The 22,519-nt window shown below is 38.3% G+C and overlaps 1 protein-coding gene across 8 annotated transcripts in view; it reads right to left on the bottom strand.

Annotated features, from left to right (window-relative positions):
* LOC100119226 (glycogen [starch] synthase) overlaps positions 1 to 22,519 on the bottom strand; it is a 489,541-nt gene that overhangs the window by 346,730 nt on the left and 120,292 nt on the right. For 2 of the 8 annotated variants that reach the window (XM_031930249.1, XM_031930203.1), the window contains one exon: positions 11,165 to 11,247. The exons of 5 other annotated variants lie outside the window; for them this stretch is intronic. The gene's annotated coding sequence lies outside the window, so the exon portion shown is untranslated. Of the gene's footprint in view, positions 1 to 11,164; positions 11,248 to 15,550; positions 15,638 to 22,519 lie in introns of those variants that run through there. One more of the 8 variants, XM_032601247.1, reaches the window with a different exon arrangement.

The raw sequence follows: 22,519 nt of genomic DNA, 5'->3' as shown, positions 1-22,519 counted from the left end.
AAAAGTGGAATAAGTGCTGGAAGAAAGCCACCTACTTTGTTGGAAACTGACAATATGCGTGGAACACTTACTCTACTATTCCCACCGAGTTTAGTACATAGACCACAGTACTGATAACCAGGCACATGTAGTTCAATAGGTAATTTGTTGATCAAATCATTCACTAAGCCTGAACCTCTTCTCTTTTGCATGATGCTAGCTCTTAGCAATCTTATGTGAGACTAACTTTAAGAAGCTATAAAAGATCGTATTTATAAGAGCTCGAGTCAGTTATGATATGGAATAGAAGCATGATAAATCTTATGAAGCAGTCAACAAAGTTACCAGTGATTAATTTTGATCTTTTGACGCAATAGAAAAAACAGCAGAATCGGCATGGCAAATTATTTCCCAGCAGCATAAGAGCAGTATTTTGTGGTCCATCCAATTGTGGAAAAACGAATGCTTTCTTATATCTTATCACTCATCCTAATGGACTAGCATTTGAAAATATTTACGTAGACTCGAAATCTCTAAATCAGCCAAAATATAAATTTTCAGAGGAACTTGTCGAACCTTTGGAGGAAATTGAGTACTTACACTTTAGTGAGCACGATCTTGTCGTATCACCCGACGAAGCTCGACCAAATTCAATTATTGTTTTTGATGATATTGCTTGTGAAAAGTAGGATAATGTCAAAGCTTTTTACTGCATGAGTAGACATAAAAGTGTAGATTGCTTATATTTGTGCCAGTCGTATGCACAAGTAACGAAACACTTGGTGCGCGATAATGACAATTTGTTCGTCATTTTTCGACAAGATGATATGAATTTGAAACATGTTTACAACGATCACGTTAATACAGATATGACATATCAACGTTTCAAAGACATTTGCTCAAAGTGCTGGAATGATGGCAACCATAGTTTTCTCGTCATAGACAAAGGTTATCATATTAATGATGGCCGCTATAGAAAAGGTTTTGATCAGTTTGTAATAAATATGAAGAATACCGAAGAAATTGAACATTAGTTATGAGACTCTAAACTATCTGATTTTAATCAACAAACTGCAGTCCTGCTTAAAGTTGAGAAAGCTCGAAACGCTGTGAGAAGAAAGTATAATTTATTAAAATTACATAAACTAAAAGTAGACAAAAATTTGAACGATTCATTCAAACCGATTGTAAAACCTCTAGAAAAGCTCATTGATGTAAGTAAAAGAAATCGATCACCAGCAGTAGGTAAAAAAGAAAAAAAATATAATTAGAGTGGATTAGAAAAAAAGATAAAGATAATGACGACGATGGTGGTGATGGTGATGATGATAGCGACAGTGATAATGCAGACGATGATATCGCAGAATCAGCTTTTAAATCAGCTGTAGGCGATTCAGATATTTCGGATCAGGAAGAAACCATCACTAAAGATGATTCTGATGATTTGGATGAGGAAAAAACTGATATGAACGATAGTGTTTATAAAAACGTTCAATTGTTGCTTAATTAATAAGTACAAACCTTGGATACAGTATGTGGGGTGCGAAAAATGCGAAATGGTTTACTCATAATTGAAAATAACCCTATAAATTTCGAAAATAAAATAAAATTGTTATAGGTGATAAAGAGTATGAAAAAGCTTGAGGTTTAAAAGTTATTGTTTAAGAAATATCCTGATGATACTTTAATCACTGATAATGACAAGAAAAATTATGCTACAATTTTAAAAGATACAAATGCACACAAAAAATACTATAATGCAGATGAAGATATTAATTAATATACAAGTAAGAAGTATACTGATTTTGTAAGTAAAATTCTCAAGATTGGTAAAAGTGGAAAGGGACTTATGTCATATAAGATTGCTCGTAGAAATACTCATATCGATTACATGTATTGGGATGATCTAAACGAGATTGTTGATCGTTTAAGATTACTTATAGCTAAAACATCTGCTGGCAATAATAACCATATTAATGGAATACAATCAATCATTGAGGAGCTTCGTGAAGCTAAAATTATTGTGTAATAATTTAGTATCAAAATGAGCATTTATGTATTTGGACGTCGATTGGTGCACGCAGACGCATCTCGTAGGCCCCCTGGACTAGGATTTAAGCTGACTAGTGATGGAAATTTTCATTTAGAGAATCGAAAACTGTGTAATGTCGTCGATGCTAAAGAGCAAGATAATGCTGTAAATCTAAAGTCTGTGAAAAAGTTGATAAAACAAAGAGGTGGCAAAATTGGTGAAGATTTCCAAGCTGTTAAGAGTGTGTTGAATAATAAAGTTGTGAAAATTAAGTATGAATTTGTTAAGATAAATAATACGCTCAGATTTGCAAAAGAAATTACAAATTTTAGATTCTGCAGTAAATAATCTTATAAATTATCATGAAAGGAGGACTAGCGGAGGAACTACATAAACCTGCCAGGCGTTATGAAATATCCACGTCGCTCTTTCCTCGTTAAAGATATCGACGAATCTTGGCAGGCAGATCTTGTTGAAATGATTCGGTATGCAAAGCAAAACAAAGGTTTTAAGTACCCGCACACTGTCATTGACATATTTTCAAAGTATGCTTGGACTGTTACAGTAAAACAAAAAACTGGAAAATGTGTAGCTCAAGCTATGAAATCAAGACTTTTGAAAAAACGAGTACCTAAGAATTTACAAAAAGATCGTGAAAAAGCATTGTACAATAAAGATTTTCATGAACTAATAAAAAGTTATAAAATTTATCTATACTCCACTTATATTAATCTGAAAGCATCAATTTGTGAACGTTTCAATCGCACTAAAAGGTAAGATGTAGAAGTTATTTAGCCTATGTGGTACCGACGAATGGCTAGACATTTTACAAGATTTAACTTTGCAGTATAATAATAGTCATCATAGAACATTAGGAATGAGACCTGCAGAAGTGAATAGAGGTAAAGTTTATCATATACTTAATCGAATTAGAAAACCAAACATAAATCTGTTTAAGCGAGCTAAATTTAAAGTTGGAGATAAGGTACGTGTAAGCAGAAACAAGGAGGTTTTCAATAAAGGTTATACACCCAATTAGTCAACTGAAGTCTTTACAATAACGCGAGTTTCACCCACAAAGCCCACTTATACACTTATCATCTCAAGGATTATAAATACAAGCCAATAGCTGGATGATTCTACAAGGAAGAACTTCTCAAGACTAAATATCCTGATGTCTATCTGATTGAGAAGGTTTTGAAGAAAAGTGGTAATAGAGTTTATGTAAAATGGTTAGGTTTTGACGATACTCACAATAATTGGATAAATAAGAATGATATATTAAAACACAAATAAATTTTAATTACTCAGAAATAGCTGTTTATTGTTAATTTATTTTACATTACTTTCAATTTTTTCAAGAGTACTGGCATTATAATTCTATTTGTTTTGAAACGGTCATGACTATTTTCGGTCCTATGCTCGTATGTAATTTTATTTTTTAGAAAAGAGCAGTAATCATTTACTAATCTGCGTCGTAATTATGACGACAGATCATAAATAAAAATTGGATTCTATGTTATAATATATTGTTATAATAAGAGAGGTCCGGGATACAAGGTAATGGAAGGATATTACAATAATAAAAGTTTTGTTATTTTGTTTCAATAACCAAAATAAATATATTTTATAAATAGTGTTTTTGGATAGAATATTACGTGAATTGCAGATATTCTTTGTAACAGAGAATTTGATATCTTCGCTTTGATTTTACAGTATATTTGTGAGGCAATACGCTTTACTTTTGGCGTTATTGACTCTAGATAATGATTGCATAAGTATAGTGAATATTTGAAATTATTCTAAGTTCTCGACTGATACGCATTAGTTACGTTATCAGTTTTGACTCGACAAATTTATAAGTATTTTGAGATACAGAAATTTTATAAGTTTAAGAAACATTTGAAGTGTTTTATCTGCTCAAGGAGTAAGTTGCTCAAAAGCAGGGACTAGGCGCTTTAGTTGCGCTGGCGCTTAAGTTGCGCTTCGGCTAGTGAGCTCAGATAGCCTTATAAAACCAAGTCCTTATAAAGGCAGCGGAGAGAGCTGGTATCGCGCCGCCAAAAAAACTCATATTCATACTTGCACATGTTCATTCACACCTATATACAAAAATCATTCACACAGACATATTCTAATACGCGTGCAAGATAATCGAGGTGCCTAAACAAATAATTTACTAACCAATATCCGTGAAAGTGATCGATCACCCACAACTACGCATAGTAGATCAAGATGGTAAGTTGATTAATCTCCGAAGTGAAATTATTACGATTCGTCTACATTTAAAAAGCAATTAAAATGGGTATTGTTTTTAAGGCTGACAAAAGCTATATAAATAGCTCAGTATGTCGTCAGACTGTCGGTCAGCAACAAGTAATCAAACGATTAACACGTCAAAACAGTCAGTTTCTACAAAGTCTCGGTCTCAAAGTGCGTGGTGGAGGAAGAACAGGACCTCAAGCGAGAAAAATAATGAAAAAATAACTTATACGTTTATCTGTTGCTGCTGTCATTACGTACTTCATAAAAAAGATAGACACAGTTCTTAATGTACAATCTCCAGTCATCTTTAGTAAATCTGTCTCGCTTTATAAGGTTCATGCACATCAACCCTATACCTTACTTGCATTTAACAATAGTAATAAAATTCGAATAGCTATACAATATTAAGATTTGTGTGTTCTACTATCAAAAAGTTCTCTACATATTTGTGGAGAGATTACTAAACAGAATGGACAAGCAGTACAACACACCCTTTTTGTAAACAATGCTATTCGTCATCTCTTTGAAGAAATTCGATATGAGATGAATGCCATAGAGATTGATCGATGTAAGAACGTTGCTGCGACAATTTCATGGAAGGTTAAATTCTGGCTGGACACGTATTACTGAAGTGGGAAATATAGCTGATAATAATGGAAACTTTGATATTACAGTTCCTCTATCAATGATGTTTAGTTTTGCTGAAAATTATCGCAAAATCGTTGTAAACGTTAAGCATGAACTTATTCTCACAAGATCGAGAAATGATTCCAATGCTGTTTTGCAAAAGGCTGTGATGGCGGACGAGAGACCGACATATGAAGGTTTCAAAATTAAGATCAATCGTATAGAGTGGCTTATGCCCTACCTCGTGCTGTCAGACCGACGAAAAATACAGCTATTCAATTATATTCAAAAAGGTATACCATCTAATCAGCTGGAAAAACCACGTTTTATCATTCTCGGTTTTCAAACAGGGAGGAAAAGTGTACGAAGACAAAATGCTAGTCATTTTGATCATTGTAATATTAGTAATGTAAAACTTTTCCTCAACTCTCAGAGCTATCTGTATGGAAATCTGAATCTTGATATTTTAAACAATCAGTTTGCCATGCTTCACGATATGTATGCTAATTTTCAGAATGCGTAGTATTCTGATAGAATTGTAATAGATCCCCTTTTAAGTAAAGAAGAATTTATTACAAATGCTTCACTTATAGTTAATGACTGTTCTAAACAAAACGAGTCACTCAAACAGGCAGCTGTAGACGTACGTCTTAAATTTGAATGTAAGCTAATATACCCGAGAATGCTACAGCGTATTGTCTAATTCTACATGATTGCAGTGTCAAGTATAATCCTATAAGCGGTGATATTAAAAAACTTGTATAAAACTATATAAAGCTTGTATGAACAAACAATCGAATCAGTATTATTATAAACCATCAGTCAAGATAGATTTCAAAAATGAATCGAAATAGCGTTTCGTACACACCTCTCAAGGAGGATAAAAGCACTAGAAGAGTACAAGATGATAAACGGATGATAAGAGAGAGATATTTGCTTTAGCACAATGGGTGTTGCCATTCGCTGATAAATCGGAAGTCAAATCAAAAGCAAATAGACAGTAGCCGTGGGGATAGCTCTCACGCGTCACCTGATTACCCTCGTTGAGGAAATGTATTTCCGTACTAGAGAACAGTGTGTGATACGCATCAACATATAGATTTCTCGTCGTAAAGTCTGGTTGCAGTAGTTTCGAGGGCACCTACACCCCATCAACGTACAAACATAGAAAGTTTATATTAAAATGTTTAAAATTGAAGGAATTGAGCAGCATAACACCATTAAAAGCTTTGTTATTGACGAAACCCAGGATAATTCTTTTCAGCAGCTGATCCAATATGATTTTGTCCAATGTTTTACCGTGTACACTACTATGCATAATGACTGCCTTAACTCTCACCCGTGTCAATGGATATTTAGCCGTTGATCGTGAGAGCGATTAAGCATGTGCAAGCAATATACTACGGCTAATTTTTACACGTCTTACTAGAAGATTTGCCTCCTCAATGTGTACGGTAAAAGATGTGATTTCACTATACGCACCCTTACTTCGACGCCGTTGAGCAGTAGCTTTTCTTGTTGAAGCACATCTGTATGAATGTGTCTAACTAGGTCAACAGGTTTATTTGCAGCAAGTAAATTTCGACTTTCCACAAATCCCTTGTCCAGGTTTTCTGTGTTGTGCATTTTTCCAGCCGTATCTTCACAGCACAAGACAGTTAACAGGTTAAAGATTTTGGCGTCAGGACCGTAACTTTGAAGCGTCTCTATGTATGCTCCGTAAGCTTAAGCATTGGTAGGTGGTGACACAGGTTTCTGATTGAAAAATACATCCACTTGATTGAATAGTAAATCCATAAAATTGTTGACTGGTCCCACCCGGGCTGTTAAAAGTCTGTAAGCCGCTCGATCAGCCTTAGCCAGATCTTCTTCGCTTGTACTGGATTTTATACTCACACGAAGACTAAGCATTGTATGAGCCAGATCTAGATATTCATTGCTGTTCCAGGGTATCACAAATTCTATTGGTGAATCGTCGGTCAAAGACGATATAGGCTTATATTGATCCCAATGCGAGCCTTTGATTGTTGTTTGGGTCGGTGGAATGTCAAACAATAGCAGCTCTGACTTTAAACATTCACACGAATGGGTATGTAAGAACACCATCTTTAACTGTTGAAAATATCTCTCGTCTTTCTGCTTCTTTTTCTCCTTCTAAACGACGGTTTTTTATTTCGAGGTGTTTTCTTCTTCTTCTTCTATCTCTTTACCTTTCTTGTTGCACTTCTCGTTTTAACACCACCACTTCTTGACTTGCGTTTCTTTTTTTCGCCAACACCTCTTTTTCTCCTATGCGCTGTGACAGGACCAGTGAGCAATTGCAACTGAGCAGGATTTCCGTAGCGTGACATTTTATATCCTGCCCCCTCCGTCAACTTGTCCAGTTTTTCCTCAGTTTTTTTTATGAATCTTACCAGATTCTTTTACACGATTGCGGAAGAACTCCTTAACCGGTGTGTTGTGTGATACAACGTCGGATGTGATGTTGAATCCTGCACGTACGGCCTTTTTACCCACAGCTTTGGCCCCGCGACTGATGAGTGGAAGAACGCGGCGAAATATGCCAGCTAGATAGAAGCCGATACCACCGTGACCTCTTTGGTAGGGAGATCCGACGTAAATGTGACTAACTCCACCAGTTTAAGGATTCCGTCCCCCTCTCCCACCGTACTGGTAGCTATTGCTAAATTGGCAGTTAAAGTAATCTTCGTAGCGATTTATGACTAGTCAACGACTTTCTTGAAATGAAGTGTTACAGTCACTGTCCCGTAATCGAATGGTATCGACTGGCTACATTGGTCTCTTGTATCTATTTAAATTGTCTGGAATGCGTTGAATAACAGTGGTATGTATGTAAAGACCGTACTTGATAGTAGGACGGGCTGCGCGAGTACAAATAATTATTTAAATTAAGAGTAACTAGCCTTCTGTTACTAGGGTTACGCGCGAACTTTGAGATTGAAATGTGTCCGGCGCGACTCGTTTGAGTGGACGACGATTTGTTCCGCGGACGGTATTCTGTCCGCGACTATATTTGGCGGACGTATAAGAGTGTCCGCTGTTACTTGCTGCTGTTGAATGCAAGGCGGTTGTGATACCGGTGTCTCCTGCGGACTCAGCGTTATGTCCGCTGTTCTCACCTCTAGTGTGGGCGCTAATGGTTCGTCCCCAAGTATGGAACCCTTACCTTTTCCTTGTCCTTCTTATTTTTCTGCTTCAGTGCACTTTATATCCGTGAAAACAATTTTTCGAACGTTATCTTGCCCACCACACAGCAGGCAGTCATCATTGTCAGTGTTCGCTCGTCTCTGGCCGTTCCATTCGCGAGCATTCGCAAACATGCGTATTCAGCTAGCACGCGATCAGCCTTTCGTCGATTGCCTTGCTTATCCCCGTAGACTAAATCAGGCTGACGACATGCCTTATCCAGCGGATTGATGCCGATTTCACCACGTTCAATACGTTCTGCTAGTTTTGTACCTGGACCACAGAATCTGTATCCGGGCACGTGCATTTTAAACGGTAGTAGATCGATCAATTTATCTAGTGCACTATTTTTTACACTCACACGTTCTTGCTCTTGTTCTTCATCTTCTGCGATTTTGGTCTCTTGCTCGGGCTAAATCTCTCGTTTAAACGTCGCCATGCTGTAACTACAGAAGTGAATGCTGCTACTTTTTTTCGCACTCGCTTGTCCGGCAACTGTTTTTGTTTCCGCTTGAGTACTCGCGCTGCTACCGTACCACTACTGCTTCCGTCTGCTTCGCTACTGTCAACAGCGCTGCTATTTGCGCGATTACCACTCTTAGTACGACGAGGTGGTGTTCTTAATAGACGATTGATGCCCTCTAGTGTCAAAACCCGGCGTGGAATAACACCGCTAGCACCACCTGGTGGTACCGGTGTAGAATTCCCAGCTGATGTACCAGCCATTATATTCTCCCAAACGCGCTCATTACCAATCAATTTGCACGGTACAAACAATTCACGGAGAGTGACGGCGAATTGCGTATATCCAAGTGGTGGTGAACATTTTCTATTTCTCATAGTATTATTTATCAGATCAATCATATTGGCGTGATGTATACGCACACCACCAATTGTCACGCCACTGTTTGCATCCCAAGTAATATTACCACTAACTCGTAATTTACGCAATACGTGGCCGGCTTTACGTCTGTATTTTGCAGGTACACTCTCTATGATACTCGCATCGATCCGATCTTCTTTTTCGACGCGCTGTATTTCATTGTCATCATCATCATTGTAATCGTCATCAGCGTCTTCGTCGTAGTCGTTGTCATTTTTTTTCTTCATTTGTCGCTGCTCTTTATCTTTCTCCTCCTTTTTCATGACCTTAGCATAGCTATCAACATCTTTGAATTGAAGATAGTGTTGTAGTACTGATCAATATTGACTCCATTTTTCCCGCTCACTTTTGCAAGTAGACGAATTCAGTTTGTTGCTCATTTCAGCATCCAACCTAGTCATTACGTTACCCGGTGTTTGAACTGTCTTCAGTATAGAACCAACATTATTATCGCGTACACTATTTGCTAACACACTCTGGAGACGTTTAACGTTCTCGTGAGGTACAAGAACCATCTTTTTGGCGTGTTTCGTATTGCCTACTTACCATAGTATAGCCAACAGCATGTCCATGATCGGTGCTAATAATGCAGGCAAGAAACCACCACGCTGTACAATAATTTTCTTTCTTTTCGACATACTCACACAAGGTTCGGCTAGTTTTCGCAAAGTTTTTGCGTTCCTCCGGACACAGCTGACGCGATAAATGTAGTATCTGAGATCTGTCGTGCGAATTCCCAAAAATCACAATGTATTGAGCGTTCAGAGATATGTCGCGTTGTCCTTTACCCTGGTGGAAGATGTTGTGCGTGATGAATATCACCGAGAGCGAGTGATAATGGGACGCTTTAGAGAATATATCGTCTATACTACCACTGGATGACGCATCAACTCACCTATGATAACAAGCTTAGGTCTAGGATCAGCAGCCCAGTCACTAGTCTGTGGCAAATCCACGCGAAATTCTACTTTTTTGCTTTATAGCTCCTTGTAGCTTGGCTGCCACTTTGCGTAGTAGATAATTACACGCTCAATTGTTGTATAGCACAGACGATCGAGATCCTTGAGAAACTTTTTGACGAATAATGTTTTACCACAACCTGTGGGGCCTCACAGCATAGAGGTAAATGGATGTTTCCATTGCGTGTCCATAACTGCTACTGACGACTATCAATCACAGTTCTACTACTACTATTACTTTACTTCCGACAAACACCTTATAAATTGTAAATAATACAGGATAATCAAATGGACTAATCAGCATACATAAAAAGCAGCGCCATCTATGGGTTCAGAAATTAAACTAAGGTCGAAATACAAAACACATTTTTTCTCATTCTGTATTTATTCTTGTCTTTCTCTTTTGTCTTCTCAATCATTCTCAAGTTGTTGTAAATTCAATTGAATTTTTGTCCTTTACTAGGAAGATCAATGCACGCTCCGCGCGCTCTGCTTTATATTAAACATTTTTATAGGTTAAAAACAAACTATCACGCGCTTTTCGCCATCTCTCTTGTATTTTTTTTAGCCAATCGACGACCAATCAGAGATCGAATAGAATGATGATTCCTCTCTTTTTTAGAGTAGGATAAGTTAGACATAACTGTAGTTTGTTGGCTTGTTCAACCAGACTATTGAATAACTTCAATAAAGTAAAATTTTTGACGTGGATACTTGTTTAATTATGTAAAAATAGACAAGTGTGACAGTTTTTACTTATGTCTTTGATATAGTTGTTTAACGATGAACTCTACAGCTTCGTCGGCCAAATTTGCAGATAGGTGTTACTATGAGAATGTGAACTACAATACTTGAAATATAGACAACTTGGTATATTGTTTCAGCATGTTAAAAGAAATTACCATGCATAATTTCAGCTCTCTAGGTATGATATTTTTTAATTAAGAACAAAACCTCAATGATTATACAATTACCTGTTTTACTATGGCTAACTCGATATATCGTGTCTCCCTACTGTAGCCATCGCCTCTTTCACTAAATAATTATTTATTAGCATAGGAAGGGCTTAAAATTTAATTTTTTTGTTCTCAATAAATAAGTCATTGTTCTAATTACACTATAGTTCTATACCTTTCTTTTGCAACTGAATCTTATAAATAACGTCTATTCTAAAAGGCTATACCAAAAGGGTTCCAGTATTAATGATTTCACCTTATGTGCTGAATAAATGGCCTACACCGCTTTTTCCAGTACGTCTTTTATCCAACAGCTTATTGTTTGTGTTGTCGCTGTATCTGTAAACACATACCGCCATATTTCAGTAATAAAATTTAACACGAGTTTGCTTTATTAATACTAAAAGCGTCAATTTTCAGAAACATTTATTGATTTTTAAAAAAAATCTTTCTGTATATTTTGCAATGATACCAAGTATAAGTTTTATTCTCTTTGCCGTCTGGAAGCACCGCGGCCTAATATACTTTGAATTTGCGTTTCAATGGTTAAGTCTGTATTTTATTTGATCTGTTGTTGACGCGTATGTATAAGCATTTGATTTTCTAGATTTTAATCAGATCTTTCTAATTATCGCACTATTTTATTCAGAAAATTGCTACTTCGGAAAATATATACGATTGAAAATTATTTAGTAAATATCTCCAGTGTATCGTGTTGGTATACTTACTATGCTGCGAATAAAAAATTAAACTACAATTGTCAGACAAAAATACATACACTAAAATAGTAAAAAATACATTATCAAAAATCCAGAAGAAAGTCAAAAAATTTATGAACATTTGGAACGGCATTTTCGAATAAATACAATAAATTTAAATTCACACAAACAGACACTACCTTGCCAAAATGTTATGAACTACCTAAAATTTACATAAAAGATATTACTTTACGACCTATTATCTCAAGAATAGGCTCACCTACGTATTTTGTATCGAAAAGCCTCCTTATAATATTACAAAATAGCATTAAAAAACCTTAATCATACCTAGAAAACAGCTATAATTTCATTGAAAAAATTATAAACATAGTAGTCCCACCGAACCACCGCTTAATCAGCCTCGATGTTAAATCACTCTATACCAACATTGACAAATCATTAGTCAAGAAGAGCATCGAAAAAAGATATATACAAATTTTATAGAAATCCGAAATACCACTTAGTGAAATTTTGTTAGCTTTTTAATTATATATGGAGAATACGTTTTTTCAATTTAATGGCAAATTTTATAAACAGCTGTTCGGCACACCAATGGGCTCTCCGATTTAGAGTTTCTTCTCTGACATAGTCATGGATGATCTCGAAACGGATTGCCTATCTAAACTATCATTCAAACCAACATTCTTTTATCGATATGTCAACGACATTATTACATGTGTGCCAAATGACAAAGTCAACGAAATTTTAAAAACATTCAATTCTTATAACAATAGATTACAATTTACTCACGAGACTGAGATCAATAACTCCATAAGTTTTCTAGATGTTCTATTGATTAAAGACAAAGGTAAATTAGTAACTGAATGGTACACCAAACCAACCTTTTCTGGCAGATTTTTAAATTACACATCAAATTTCACAATAAGAATATTCAAAACATCAAAAAATTACAGCACGAAAATCATAATCCACCCGCCTTTGTTAACTAATATATACGAAAAAGAATGTCAACGATAACATCAAAGACATTTTCGAGGCAATAGATAAGCAGTAATGAAAAACGCAATATTGTAACTACCCTACTGTAACACGGCAAACTTTTGCCGTGTAACAACGACGTTCGACGTGGTCGGGGTAGAGTGTCTCAAGGCTACCTGTGTGAATGAGAGAGTGGACGTGTCTAAGTGCGTCGTTTATTTTTCGAGTAAACGACGAGAGAGGAGCAGTGGTTGCGACGGACAAACAGGACAACGCATGTAGCCAACTCGTGAGCAAGAGATGCGAGGAGACGACGAGCAACGTTGGCGCAGCAGCAGCGACCTTTCACCTCGACAGGACTTTCAAGTCGGCCCCGCGTACCGTAAGATAGCCGATGCAGGTGGCGGAGCCTTTCGTGGGGTCTACCTACGTGAGCGTCTGATGCAGCAGGACCAGCGTGATGGCAGCTCTCCCACACGAACGCCAGGAACAAAAACTACAGCGTCTCGCGTTCGTAGTGACAGATGCCGCCCGAGTCAAGGGCCCTGACAACGGGGCATTGGGAGTCACTACGGGTTCCGCAGTCAAGAGTCATCTTGGTTGTCTGCGGGTGAAAGGCTGTCTGTGTTCTACGAGAATTCGAATTTCGCGAATCTGTTTCGACATCGTGTCCGCGGGGCTATCTGCACGCACGCGCGACCGGAGAGAGCTAGAAGGATTTAAGATCAGTGAATCATTTTTCGTTTTCTCCGGTCGTATCCGTCTCGCGGGTGAACGGTAGTTCCACGTTCGGTTTCGCGAACAAAAAGGTTATCTCGCGTACGCGTTAGTTACCTCCGGATCGCTGTCTTTATCTCTTCATCACCTTATTGTGTTCCGTCGAATAAAGGGTTTATCTCGTCTATACGGGTTATATTCTCGAGACATAAGCGAAGTGTAGAATTAAGGATATTTTATGATAGAAGTTTAAGATAGGATCGCTGAGGCTACTCAGCCGCTGGAGATCACCGCACAGTGGGAGAAAATGGACAGAATTCCAGCCACGCGTCAATTTAAATCGTATAGCCATAAATTAGTTTTCAATCTCTTTAGAATAGCATAAAGTTTGAGCTACAGGCGCGAAAATTATTGTATCACCTTTCCCTAAACCCGTCCGACCCCTAGAAACCACCTCTACCAAACCACAAGCAGGCTAACCCACCTAACCCAGGGAACAGCGAGTTTCATCACTTTATTTTTTCTTAAAATAATTAGGCTTTACACCATAAGATAGCTAACAGCCTAACCAGTCACCCCCTAACCCCTAGAAACCACCCCAGCCAAACCACGAGCAGGCTAACCTACTTAACCCTGAGAACAGCAAGTTTAATAGCTTTCTTTTTTTTTAATAATTAAGCCCTACACCAGAAGCCAGCTAACTATCTAACCATCCAATCCTTAACCCATGAAACTGGAAAACCGTCAACTCCAAGAAATCTGTTTCAATACAGATTACTAATAGCAGTTCGTTCAATAATTACAGCTAACAAATAATGTGACTAATTTACTTGTAATAATGTCTTGAATTACGTGGTTTTACGATTCTGCGTGTTTCCGGTCTGGCCTGTGGAGTAAGTTTTCATTATTTTAAGAAAAAGGAAGCGATTTAACTTGCTGTTCTCAGGGTTAGGTTAGTTAGCCTGCTTGTGGTTTGGTAGGGGTAGTTTCTTGGCGTTAGGCGGGTTAAGGGTAGGTATTTAGATAGTTGGCTGGCTTCTGGTGTGGGACTGAGTAGATAAACAACGCGGATACGGGCGCCCCCCACCACGCCACCCTCAGCACACCTGTGCAGGTGAGAATAGACTCCGCTCTCATGGAATGTTCTAGAAGCTTTTGACGCCATCGCTAGGCCTGCCGCCCCCCTGTGCAGGTGAGAATCGATAAAGAAGGACACTGCAGGGTACCCGGGAGGCTCGTTGGGGCTCAGGGCGGTAATCTCCGGTTCTCCAGGAGTCCGCGCTCAAGGTCGAGTCAATGCGTGGAATATTCTAGTCAGGCTGACGTCACCGGCCGACGTGCAACGCGTCACATCTTTTCGTCGACTCGCGGATCACATTACACCTGTTATTCTTTCTTTATGTGCGCTATGAATTAGCTCGATGCAGTTGCTAGCCGCATGGATCAAGTTAGACGTGAGCACCTTTATCTGTACGCATCGACGACATAATAAGCTCGACTACAAAGTGCGACGAGAGCTGTGAGACGAGGGTGATTGCGTCAGCGGTTAGCTGCAGGGTGGCTTCGAACGGCATACTTCCTGCTGTCTCCAGGAGGATGCTCAAGGTGTGCATCTGACACCGGGAGTCGGTTGCTGCTGCAGGTTCCTGGGACAGCATATTTCGGTATACTCCGGGTAGCTTACGAGAGATCCGCTCAAGCTCAGAGGCTACGCATTACAGAATTTTCTGGGAGCAGGCTATAGGTCAGCGTGCATTTTTCGGCATGAGTCGCGCGGTGATCAGGTTGCATGTGTTTTTCCTTGCAAAACATCAGCCCGGTGAGCGGTAGCTGACAGTCGCTGCAGTATCAGGTTACCCAGCATTGTTTTTTCGCAGATCCGTATATCCAGCGTAGTATGTAGCCGCGGATATTTTGTCAAGTGGTGTCTTATCCGCGGCTCTTTTAAGATGATCTCCCATGAACGTCGCAGCGTATATTATTATGTTTATGCGTGTGCCTTATTTTTTCACCGCTGTGAATTTGCGCTTCGCACAATCGAATCATCTTTCACAACGGATATTATCTTTCTTTGAAATAGTCTTACGAGCGCGCTTGGATATAAGCATTTTGTTATTATTCAATTGGATAGTTTTACATTTTTCTAAATAGAGGGGGACCCATTAACGGGTTACTATAAAAGCCAGCGGACTGACAGAAAATGAGCAGTTAGACTTTTGAGTACATACCTTACACATCGTACTATATCAAGCTTACTTTAAGTTGAAGTATACGAACTATGGATTTTGAAGAATAAAATAAAGTTGGTCAACATGCGTATCTGCCAACGAAAAAAATTTCTGAATTAGAAGTAGAAAAAAAGTTTAAAATAACTAAAATAAAACAGTAGAAAACAAAATTTGGAAATAAAATTTACGTTGAATTAGATGATTGTTTCAGTATTTTTGTACCATCAAGAGTTTCAAAATATTTAACAAATAATCAAGATTATTTAAACAAGTTATTAGCTCAGTCTCAAGAAGGACAAATTTATTTACAATATTTTGGTGGTGATACAAATAAAGTACAATTCGGAAATTTTTAAAATAATCGTAAGAGCTATATTAGTATATACTTATCTGTCATTTCGAACGCGAAGAGAGATGAAACGGCGTGGCGTGTCGAATTAAAAAAGAGGAACGTACAACGCTGCACTGCATATTGTTTATGAAAACTTATCCTTTACCGTACACCACCATAATACTGTCTACGTGACCCTTCGATTATATAAAGCCTAAGGATCATCAGAGAGACCATAGTTCCAGCTCATCCACTCAAGCTAAGACATCTTGTCAGTTCTTCTGTTAGCTGCATTCTCTCTCATCGTATCCGAGTTTCTACTTTTTCATCGTATTTAAGAGTAAGTACCAAAATATTGTTTTATTTTAAAGATTTTTGAAACTGTCTTATAGTAAACAAAAAATCATGCCGATATTAGCGCAGCTTGTTTGCTTTAACGAAATGATACTCTGAAAAAAATTATTGTACATAGATTTTATTATGTGCAATGCGCTAAAGCAAGCTGACTCCGCTGCGTGCACGCATATTTCATTTTAGAATCATAGAAAACGGATATCTTTCTTAGCTGTCATTTTTAGTAAATACCTTAAACTTAATTAATACTTATAAATAATATTTTTATTGCAGGAATTAGAAAAATGAGCAGCAGCAGTGGCTATGGAAGTAACAGCAATGCTAGCGGGGACAGCGGCGGCTCATCCAACGGGGAGTATATTTTTATACTTCCAAGAGTTCGAACACCTGCAGAATGGATTAACCCTACTCCTGCCGAACTGCGCTCTATTAATTTGGCTATAGACCAGTACGACGATGACATGTTTGAAATTTTCATGGTCATGAGATCCATACCAACGCGTCTGATGAAAGTATTCAACATTTTTAGCTTTCAAAAAGTGTCAAGTTTACCAAATCACTTCTAAATTAAATATATTCAATAATGTAGTGCAACGTTTTGAAATGTTATATGTAGTGCAACGTTTTGAAATGTTAAGTGTAGTGCAACGTTTTGAAATGTTAAGTGTAGTGCCGTTTGTACCAATATAACCGCTCTTGGAATATATTACACTGGTTAAATAAAAATAAAAGAAAAAACAAATAACAATTTGTGTACACTCGCTGGTAGTGGATTCTCGTGGAATGTTTGTGAAATGAAGTAGCCTTATTGGTTAGTTTTTTTTTTGTTAAGTCAAACCCTCTGATTAGAGCATTAAAAAAAAACTTTCCGTAAGAATCCGCTACCACCGAGCTTACATAAATCCTATGATTATTCCTTCTCCTAATGCGCATATTTTTATTTTTTGATTATTCAATTATTTGAAATTTAAAAAAAAAGTTTGATGTTAAATTTTTAATTTTAATTGAAATTATTTTTAATTATACTTATGCTATTTAAATTTAAATTATGATTTTTTTAATTTTAATTTTGACTTCAAATTTTTAATGTTTGGTTTTTTAATCGTTTAAAATCTTTTATAGTAGGCCAGATCTGCTGAACTCCATGATAATCCGTGATAATTGCGTTCCAACCAGAAGATTTTCAGACTTATACTTGGCTGTGAGTCTGCGCCACGGTGTAGGCAGCTTGAAAAATAACACCAACGCCTTGAGTTGAGCGTTGAGTGGAACCATGGAAAGTTCCTTGTCGACAAATTCGTTCACAGACTTTCTGAATCCTTGCACATCAAGCACGTACTCCATTTTAACTGACTGTCTACCACAAGCTGCTGCTCAATTTATACCATCTCCTCTCACCACCCTTTAAACGATTTTTTAACATCTCCACTCATAGGGTTGTATTCGGCTATACGATCGTGTAGGATGAGACAGTATGCAGAGGTGCCAACTGGAATATTTTCCCTAGCCTCAAATTCGAGACGTACATCAACTGATGCTTGCTTAAGTGACTCATTTTGTTTTGAGCAGTCAATGACAATGAGAGGCGCATACGACAGATAGTCGGCTTTTTACAGCATTAGTTCTACCTCTTTGTTGTAGTATGCATTTTGAAAGTTGGCATACATATCGTCGACTAGAGCATATTGATTATTAGTAATATTGAGATTGAGATTTCCATAGGGATAGTGTTGAGAGTTGAGAAAAAGTGTAACGTTGCTTATATTACAATGATCAAAGCGACTAGCATTGGCTGTTTTTTGTCCTTTGCGATTTGTCTGGAAGCCGAGAATAACGAAGCGAGGCTTCTCCAGCTGATTGGCAGTCTTAACAGTCCATACGTGTTTCGATATACTGGGCAACAACGGATACTCGTATAGTTCCCAGCTACGAAAACTCATGGTGACAGGTCTATCCTTTTGCAGATGATTGAGCAATTTAATTTTATGTTTATCCGAGAGCACTACGTATGGCTTAGCCATTTAATTTTGGTGATTTCAACGTGGTAATCCTCGTAAACATTTGCACCGGCCATGACTACTTGCGTCTGCACAATAGAATTCACATCAGAGTTTGATCTTGTGAGAATAAGCTCATGTTTGTCATTCACAACAATTTTGCGATAATCTTCGGCAAAACCCAGGATCATACCAAGTGGAAGTAGCCAGTACGTCAAAGTAGCCATTATCATCAATCCGTTGAGTCTCTGCGATGTCGAGCCAGCCTGCATTTTCAATCGCTGCGCTCTGACTAGGGTTGAATGATACGAATCTTTTCATGAGACTTGTCAAGCCCACATTCTTGCATTGATCAATCTCTATGGCGTTGAGTTCGTAACGAATTTCCTCAAATAGATGACATACGGCGTTGTTTACAAATCGTGTGTCCTCGATGGCAGTGCCATCTGGTGTTTGTAATTTTCCGCATATATGTAGTGAACTGCGCGAAGGCAGTACACATAGATCTTGATGTTGTATACCAATGCGAATTTCATCGCTGTTGTTGAAATTCGATAAAGTATAGGGCTGATGCGCATGAATCTCGTAATGCGCAACAGATTCATCAAATATGACAGGTGACTGTATGCTTAGCACCTCTTCCATTTCGCTGAAAGCAGCAAAATATTACGCAACTTATTTTTTTCCAAGGACAACTCTTATACCTAGACTTCTTAGAAACTGTATGTTTTGACGTGTTAGTGCTTTGAGCACTGGTCGATGACTGGCTACTCGACGGCATGGTAAGTTACTATTATAGCCTTTACCCACTTTAGTATTACACAATACCCATAATGCTCAGACTGATTTGATGTGTAATCTAATTGTTATGACTTCGCCACGAAAATTAACTAACTGACCGTCTTGATCGACGATGTGGAGCTGCAAGTTATTTATAGTCTTGACTGTGACTGGTAGGTAAATAATTGGCAATGGTACTTCGATAATCTTGTAGCCTGGTGAGACAGCTGGAAAGAATTCGTGTATGGTGTGTACATTATGCTCATTTATGTATGCCCCAGATGTAATATTACACTCGACGCGAAAATCGTTAACTTTGAGAATCGTTACTGCCAAGCCGGATTCGTAATCAGTATTTGGCAATAATACGCGACTCATGAAACCCAACAATATGCCAATAGAATCTTCTGGCTGGAAATCAATCGATCGATTACACTTGATCATGCAACGAAGGGTGTTGTTATTCGGCTTGAGTTTAAGGGTTATGACTTTTGGTGTAAGCGCCTCTTTCAGACTCTTCTCAATGTCTTCAATCTCGTAGCTGCCTGTAGGCAAAATTATCACTTCTCCTCCAGCGTAAAACTTGTTATTGCCTGTATCGATATTTGGTATTGAATTGAATGTCAACAACTCAACAAGTCCGAGAACGTAATTTTTGTTAGGTGAAAGTTCAAGTGGTGGAACATATTGAGCTTCCAATACAGCTGAAGTTCCAGACAGGCTCAGTGTTAGTGAATCTTCCATGACTACTCGAACTAAACTGACTGAAGCCGAAGCAGAACCAAAACTTATATATCATTCAGAAGAAATTTTAGGCAAAGATGCCCACAGTTGTAGCTATTGTAATCTTGATAATGCTCCTGATTGTACTTGACTCTGCTCACATTCCAATATTCCATAAGATCCCGAGGTGGCTGTAAATTACCAAAACTGTCAAAATACACTACATGGTTGCCTCGTTTTCGATAGGCGACCCAATGCGTGCCTGGTCCATTTTTATCATCGAGATTGACGATTGCTGATTCGCGATAATGTGGTCCACTCGCTGGTAGTGCATTTCGCATGTAAACACCCCGAAAATATGGAATTTTTAGAATGCGGGCATATTTGAGAAGGACAGCGTCAGTTAGTGCGCGTTGCGGCAATTAAAATTTTTTTTTTCTTAAACCTTGCCCACGTTTCAGGTACATACCATAGCCCTCTTTGTAAGGTTTCAAATAGAGACCCTTACCACCGAGCGCAATAGCTTCCATTGTTTTGTTATGTCTTTGGCTTTCGTCAAGCTGTCGTTTAGTGGCGCTAGCATCGTTAACTGCTTTAGCGATACCAGCAGCGCCACCTGCTAATGCACCTGTTGCACTCAAACCGGCAAATATCGGAATGAGAAATGGTAGGAATCCTCCAAGTTTGGATGGCACTGACAGCATACGTGGAATACGTATATTTTTCTTGCCTCCAGCCTTGTTTACAACTTGGCGAGCAGCCTTCAGAGCGCTACGAATGACTGCGTGAGAGTTGTTGCTTGGAACAGCAGAGGTGGAAGCAGCTTTGATCACTTTAGCCAGTGAAATAGATGGTTTCTTTTTTTTTATTTGTCACCGTTTAAGGCCCATTCCAAACTTAGATTTTGCTTTCATGGTGCCTGCTATGGCGAGAGCAGCTGCTTTTTCACCAACTCCTGCGACTGCCGCTCGGACTCGCTCCCAGGCTTTTGAGCTATAACCTTATCTGCAGCGTTTCTTGCTTCAACGTTTTCTCGATTCTGTGAGTAGGCAATATCGTGCTCCTTGCAAGCTCTATCAAGAGTATTGATTCCAGGATTTCCACGTGCTAGACGTTTTGCTTGTTTAGTGCCGGGGCCGAAGTACTGATATCCTGGGAGATGCAACTCGACTGGGAGCTTATTGATAAGTGAATTCACTAAACCGCGACCTCTGCGTCGTTGCTGCTTATGTACGATCATGATGCATGAGAGTATAGCTCTCGACTGATCTTAAAACATTATAAACGCGCTTTTTATAGCTACAGCAATAGTCGCTCTCAAGCTGACGAAGCGATCACATGGATTTCCAGCAACCAAAAATCAAGCTACCGGTGTCGAATTTCGATACTCTAACAGAGCAGCAAAAAGTGCAAAAACGTCACGGGGAATTACTGCCTGACAATATTCAAGCAGTATTTTGTGGACTATCAAATTGTGGTAAAACCAATACACCGCTCGCTCTCATAACGCATCCCAATGGACTCAAGTTTAAGAACGTCTATTCAAAGTCGCTGAAACAGCCCAAGTACAAATTTCTCGAGCAGCTTTTGCGATCTCTACCTGGTATACAGTACTTCCCCTACAGTGAACATGATACAGTTGTGTCACCTGACGACGTACGCCCTAATTCAATCATGGTTTTCGATGACGTCGCCTGTGAGAGACAAGATAACGTCAGGGCTTTCTTTTGCATGAGTAGACACAAATACGTAGAATGTTTCTATCTTTGTCAGTCATACGCTCACATTCCGAAACCTTTGGTGCGCGATAACGTAAATGTGCTAGTAGTTTTTCGTCAAGATGACGTAAATCTCACACACATATACGATGATCATGTGTATCCAGATATGACATATACAAACATCAAAGCTTTATGCTCAGCATGCTGGAAAGAGGGTAAACATGGATTTCTTTTTATCGACAAGGAGCGACCCATCAATGATGGACGATATAGAAAAGGTTTTGATTGCTTCGCCACAAATATATAACGTATAGCAGGTGTGAGTAGTTGCAGTAGACTGTGATTCGTCAAAGAGTTAACATGGCAGACTTTCGACGTGAAAAGGCAGTTCTTCAGCAAATTACCAAAGCTATAGAAGCAATTAGACGCAAACATAGATTATTGAAGCAAGGTAAAGCTAGCATGGAAAAAGCTCTGGGCGAGACTTTTAAGCCCATTGTAGATCCACTAGAGAAACTGGTGAGAGTGAAAGAAAAGGTTAAGCCAGATATTAAACAAGAGTTAAAAAAATGAAAAAAGTTTCGACGATGATGTGAATGATGAAGAAGATAATGAGGATGATACGCTACTGAATGGAACAGCTGATACTTCATTTGAAAGTGTTCAAGAGGATAGTGAGGACGAGAAGATTGAGAAAGACAGTAAAATAAAGAACAAGCATTTGCATTTGTTAAAAGAAAATCGTCATGAGAAAGACACGGAAATGAACAATAAGTATCTGTTAACGTTGATGCAAAATCGCCAACAATATCTCGATCACGTGTTTGGAATTCGTCAAGAGGGTCAAATACTCAAGATTGGTGATTCGCCTATAGAAATCACCAGAAATAATATAATTGTTTTGAATAAAAAATATCCAAAAACTGAAGGACTGCAAGAGCTGCTTTTTAGACTACATCCAGATGAGGCGTTAATTAAGCCAGATCATTTGCAAAATTATAAAAATATTCTCGAAGCTACAAACGCACACAGACAATTTTACAGTTACAACCAGCCTATACGT

The sequence above is a fragment of the Nasonia vitripennis genome (assembly GCF_009193385.2).
Source record: "Nasonia vitripennis strain AsymCx chromosome 1 unlocalized genomic scaffold, Nvit_psr_1.1 chr1_random0003, whole genome shotgun sequence".
Lineage (NCBI taxonomy): Eukaryota > Metazoa > Arthropoda > Insecta > Hymenoptera > Pteromalidae > Nasonia > Nasonia vitripennis.
This window is presented reverse-complemented; position numbering and strand designations above follow the sequence as displayed.